The sequence below is a fragment of the Podarcis cretensis genome, assembly GCF_951804945.1.
Source record: "Podarcis cretensis genome assembly, chromosome: 1".
Classification (NCBI taxonomy): domain Eukaryota; kingdom Metazoa; phylum Chordata; class Lepidosauria; order Squamata; family Lacertidae; genus Podarcis; species Podarcis cretensis.
In genome coordinates, this window is record NC_137170.1 from 97,199,285 (window position 1) to 97,205,284 (window position 6,000).

The following is a 6,000-nucleotide window of genomic DNA, read 5'->3' on the forward strand; positions in this document are numbered from 1 at the left end:
TATCACAGCCCAAGAACCATCACAGCTGGCCTATCAGCTGAAGCTGATTAAAAAACAACAACTCCACAGGCCACAGAGGTCACTTGGGAGAGAGATGGCTCAGTTATAGCTTCTATAATTTCAGAGCTTAAACTTCTTATATTGGTTCCCCAAATTAAGTACACAAGGAGGTGTTTCATTTTAATTTATTCAGTCCACTATGGTTTCACAATACTTTGCGGGATGGATTCAGTTAACCCAGTGCACTAGTGGAAGCCAGTTCAAGAGCTCTTGCTCATGCAAAGGGGCTTTCCCCTCCTCTTCTTGCCCCGTTTGGATTGTGGGGGTGGGTCTGGTCAGGAGTATCCCCAGAACAGTGCACAGCAGGAGAGGGGAGAGTGTTCCATTAGACATAGCATTTCTGCTTGCCTGGTGGAGCAATCATATTAGCATGATGTTCAGTTCCACCCTTGGTGACCTTTTAATGCAAGATATAATTAAAAACAAACAGCAAAATATGAATTGTTAGACTGTATTCTTTTTGAGCACCTGGATTACTGTATCTGAACATCAGTTAGAAATTAATGTTATCAGTTCAGCTTTGGCCATTCAGAGGTGTTCAGCAATCCAATAAACAATGGATAAAATTGTAGCACTAAATGAAGTGCTATAGCTACAGCAAAAGCACCCCATATAAATACACATTAACATAAGAAATAAATGCTAATAATTCTACAAATATATGTTTTTTGAAGGGGAAATGCCCAAAAGGAACATGAATTAATTTCCACAATATAGTTCTTTTGGAAACATCATTTTGCAGCTAGCAAAATAACTTGAGAAGAGCCATTTGCTGTCAAAAAACCAAAACAAAACAGTTAACTTCAAGGATTGCCTAGGGATCCCATACTAGCAAATAAAATTAAAAAATAATGGGAAAGAGTTTCTGTTTTTCTTCTCTGGCTTTATCATTCTGAGCTTTCAGAATTGTGTGTGCTTATTATTTCAGTAAATAGCCAAACACGTCAACACTCACACAGTAGCATCTTGAGGGATTAACACCCCCTTTTTTTGGTTTCCATTTCATGCATCATTTAAGCTCGGAAGATAGACGCATCCTTAACGCAAGGTTAAGAAGTTTCCCCAGTGTTAGGCCTGTTTGAAGGTTTTTCCAAGAGAAAGACAGATCTGTGTTGTCATTCCCTGTTTTAAGTCTGTCATTCCTACGGCACTATATGAAAATAAAATAAAAGCAAAGCTACAAAACAAGTACAACTTTTAACATAGCGGATCACACTTCTCCTCTTCATGTTATGAGTCTCGGGGAGTTTTGCCTGTCTGTGTGCTTCAGTGCTCTGCTGCAGAAATGTCTGACATTCTAAGAAAGAAAATGCCCGGAGCCAGAACCTTCAGAACCTCCTGAGCATCTCTGTATTGTAAACCATGTACTCACATCCATGTTGTACCAGCCCTGGTTGAAATAGAAAGAGGTTAGGTCCCATACCTGCTGTACTATACAAGGCCACACCTGTTTTGTTTGTTTTGTTTGTTTGTTTGTTTGTTTGCTTGCTTGCTTCCTCAATACATTCTCTTCACATTTGTATAGACTGCCACTTATGTGCTAGACTTGGAAGGCACTTCTGTTCACAGGAGCAGGTCCTTCCATGAGGGGAAGTGGCATGGCTCAGTCAAAGAGCATCTGGCTTGTGTGCAGATGGTCCTGTGTTCAATCCCTGACAATCCACTGGTAGGGCTGCATGAGACCCATGACTGAAACCCTGGAGAAACTGCTGTCAATCTGTGCAGACACTGCCAGGCTACATGGGCCAATGACCTGACAGTAAGGGTCCTCCCATGAGCATAATTCTCTTTCTGTGAATGGCAGGAATATGGATCCAAAGCTATATCTTGGTTTAAAGAGCGAGGCACCACTTTTCATTCCAAAATTACAAAAGAATGTGTTAATAGAACGCCATCCCATGTCAAACGGAAACCAGAAAGTCACAGGTTAGCATCTTAACTACATTTCTGACACAGAACAAACCACAAAAACATCCTACCTCAATGAAACAAAGGATCAAACACTATCTAAATGACCATAAGGTCCAGTGCCAGCTCCAGTTTTGGGGAAGTGCTTAGAGGATGCCCTCAAGTAGTCTTCTCTCCTCCTCCATGCAGTCACCCACTTGCTTTCATGGTGACTCTGACCTCAGTCCCCATTACTATCCAAAGCAGGGCAGATGACTGTGCAGCCAGTGGAAGTTGCTCTTCGTTTACATCACTTCTGCCCCATACTGACACTAGTAGGATAGAGTGGGCAAGCAGGAGACAATGGCAAGAGGAAAAGCAATGAGGCCAATGAGCTCTGCTGGTCTGAATTGGGCTCTGGTGGTCTGAGGAGCCTGGAAGACCTAATCAGGCCAATGGGCAGGCACATTTCCACTGCTGTGGAATCTCATTTCATTGCTATTTTCATTTCAGTGAAAATTCCAGAACTCATCAGAGATTCGCTGATCTGAGCCAATGAAACCAGCCCAGGAGTGGTCTATAGACAAATATCACCACATGAAGCAGTTGGGTTTTCATCATTTGATCAACAAACCACTGAAAAGTCACCTAGCAGCAGTATCAGGCTGCGGAGCTCAGGAAGAGAAGAGCAACAGGGCTAGTTGCTCATCTTTACCTAGAGATCAGCTACCCTCAGCCTCCTGCAACTGCAGCAACCATTCCGTTAGAATACCCGAACAGTTTCCAGCTTGTCATTATAACAACTTTAAGAATTGGTACCCTGGCTTGCTTTCTGCTCTCCTCCCTCCCCATTTCTTTTTCTTTCAGCCCCAGGAAAGGGATTGCATTTATCGCTGATTTTCATGAGCAGCTCTGGGAGCCCTATCAGTTGAAGGGCAGGTTAAAAGGGCTTTAAACAAACAAGCACCTGGACCTTCTGCTTCTCAGAATTCCACCTGCATATTATGTTAATGGAACCTTATTATTTTTGAATGCACCGCATTTCCTTTTGTCCAGTTAACCATGTTGCAGATTAGTATTGGATAGCTTTGATGAATATGCAAAACTGTTCAGATAAATGAGGTTTTTCTACATATACTTTAGGATATTTGGCACATTAAGAAACTAGTGCTTTTCTTAAAAGAAAAATAAAACCCCATAAAGTAAAAATTATTAAGCTAATAATCTATTCAGCATTTTGACAGGCACATTAATCAGAGTAGTTAGGCAATCCTTTTCCAACCCAAAAAGACATTTTAGGCTGTTATTCTACAGCATAAAATCCTACTGGCTCTTAATTTACTTTTGTCAAGAAGAATGTTTGAATTCTTCTGGTTGCTTGTATTATTTTGATCTCAGGGGCAGGAAACCTGCTGAAACCTAACAAATCTGTGTTAGATTATATAAGTGCTGAAATGTCAAACAGAATGAAATGCATCACCAAAGCAATGCTGTAGTTATGGAGTGACAATCCGGAAAATCAATTATTCATTGAACCACATCTCCACACTTTTTTGTTGGTGCAATTCCCTCACAAGTGAATACAGCTTACAATTAGCATTAAGGGCTATGAATTGTATATCTGAATGTATATTTCTTGCAGCGCCCTTAAGCTTTTAACTAACAAATAGTGCAATCTTACTAGCAGTCATATATGGAGCACTGCCTGGGAATTCTAAGAAGAAAAAGATCAGTGAAGTTTTATCAGGATGAGGAACACCTTACATTGGCCAAACGGTCTGCATGCCAAAAGCAGGTGGAGCCAATCAGGACTGGCCCAGGACATTTTGAGGCAAAATAGAAAATGACAACCTCTGTCACTGCCTCCTCTGCCTCTGCCCCCCATCTCTTCTGCCCTCCCCTCTGTTGCTGCTGCCTGAAGGTAGCAGTGGTGGGTGGTGGCTGAGGGGGTGCGTTCTTTGGGGGCCTGGATCTGCCACTCCTCCCAGCTGTCCCCAGCCTGCCACGTGACGCAACTGCCTCACCAAGCCTCATCAGCGTGCTGACCCTATAGACAATGCCCAGAGTGGCTGGAAGGAAAAATAGGTGTGGCCACACACAAAAATCATGTGTCCTTAATGTACACACAGGGACAGTGTTGCACCCAAATGCAGTCCTTACACACACTTAGCACAAACACATAGGGACAGAGAGAGATTGACTTTCACACCCACACTTAACACAAGCACACATACAGTATCTATTTCCCCATAGTAACTTTCTATTGGAGCATTTTTTAAGAAGTCTAAATTAGAAGCCTAGATGTCAGGACTACCCTGCTGTTCTGATCCCCTGGCCTACCTGTCAGACAGTGTGCCAAGACAAAGTTCCAAGTCCAGAAACCAATCCACACAACAAAGTTCCAAGTTCAAAAGCCAATCCGCACAACGAAGTTCCAAGTCCAGGAGCCAATCCACACAAGCCAAGTCCAAAGATCAGGACATGCAGTCCAGGGTCAGTCCAAGTAAGACAAATTCAGCAGTCAGGATACAGTCCAGAGTCAATCTCGAAGTAGAAACCCATGAAGGTCCAAGGAGAATCCCAGGCGAGGTCCCTCAACATGGACAGTTGAGCAAACACAGTAACTCAGCTCTGCTGCCTTCTTATACTGTGTCTGCTGATTGCAGCATCTGGGCTTGATGAGGCAAATGACCCTACCTCTTAGGACCTGCTGTGTTCATGGGAATGGGGGACTCTCTGGCTCTGGGGAGGGGTCCCGCTGCTCAGCTTCCTGTGCATTAGCCCCTGTCCCCTCATCATCCTCTGTCACCCTGTGAGTATTCAAAATATACTAATACACCACTTCAAAATAATGTATATATCATACAGTACATCTCACAAAATATACAAGTGACTGTAAGTTGTCGTATATATATGAGTCAAATGAGGAGTCAAACAAGTCAATGAATAATGAGGAACGCCAAGCCGTCTCTCAAAAGAAGATGATCTATAAAAGTCTCAAAGGAAGACATCTCTCAGAAATCTTAAAAGGAAGTCTCAAGAGGACAGTGTATCCGGAATAGTTCACTGTTTCAGAATAAAGTGCTATTTTAAGTCTGTCACTTTATGGGTTGCCTTTACATCGTGATACCATATTGACATACTGTCCCTTTAAGTTTCTTTACATTGTCTTCAATTTATTGTTATTTGAAACACCTGTGGTCAACTCTATATGTCCTATGCATTTGTGTTGTAAGCATCAGCAGCTACACTATCCAGTGAGCACTGATCCACTAGCAAGATTCCCACTAGTATGAAAATTTCCCATTGATAATTATTCGGTATGTACCTCTTTATAATTTTTGTTTTACTGTATAACATACATGCAGGTTGCTCAGTTTTGTTGTCATTCATTGCTAGCAATGCCTTCTATTCCATTTCCAGCTGATGAATACTTTATTCCAAAACAGTGAACAGTGGCGTATTAGTATATTTCGAATGACATTGTAATTAATTATATCTCCACTACCAGTTATTAGCCAGTGTGTTGTGTTTGCATTTGTGTTGATTGTTACATTTTGCAACACGCCCTCCTTCCCCATCCCCAGCTTGCTCCTGTGTGACCCACTCCCAGCTGCACCCCATGCCAGGATCCTCTGCCTTCCCTTCCTCCTCCCTGAAGTCCTGCCAGTCCATGACACTTGGTTGTCCGAGCAAGCAGAATCCATATTTGCTCCAGCAAATCATACTTTGCCTCAAAATAGGAAAGGAGGGAAGGGCCATATCTCAGTGGTGAATCTTCTACTTCATGGCAGGTTCAATACCATGTTCAATCCCTGACATCCCAAATTAGGATTGAGAATGTACCCTGTCTAAAATTCTGGAGAGGCACCATAAATCAGCATAGATTATACTGAGCTAAGTGGATGCCGCAGTGTAAGGGAGCTTCCTATACAGTGGTACCTCGGATTAAGAATTTAATTAACTTAATTCGTTCTGGAGTTCCATTCTTAACCTGAAACTGTTCTTAACCTGAGGTACCACTTTAGCTAATAGGGCCTCCCACTGCCGCCG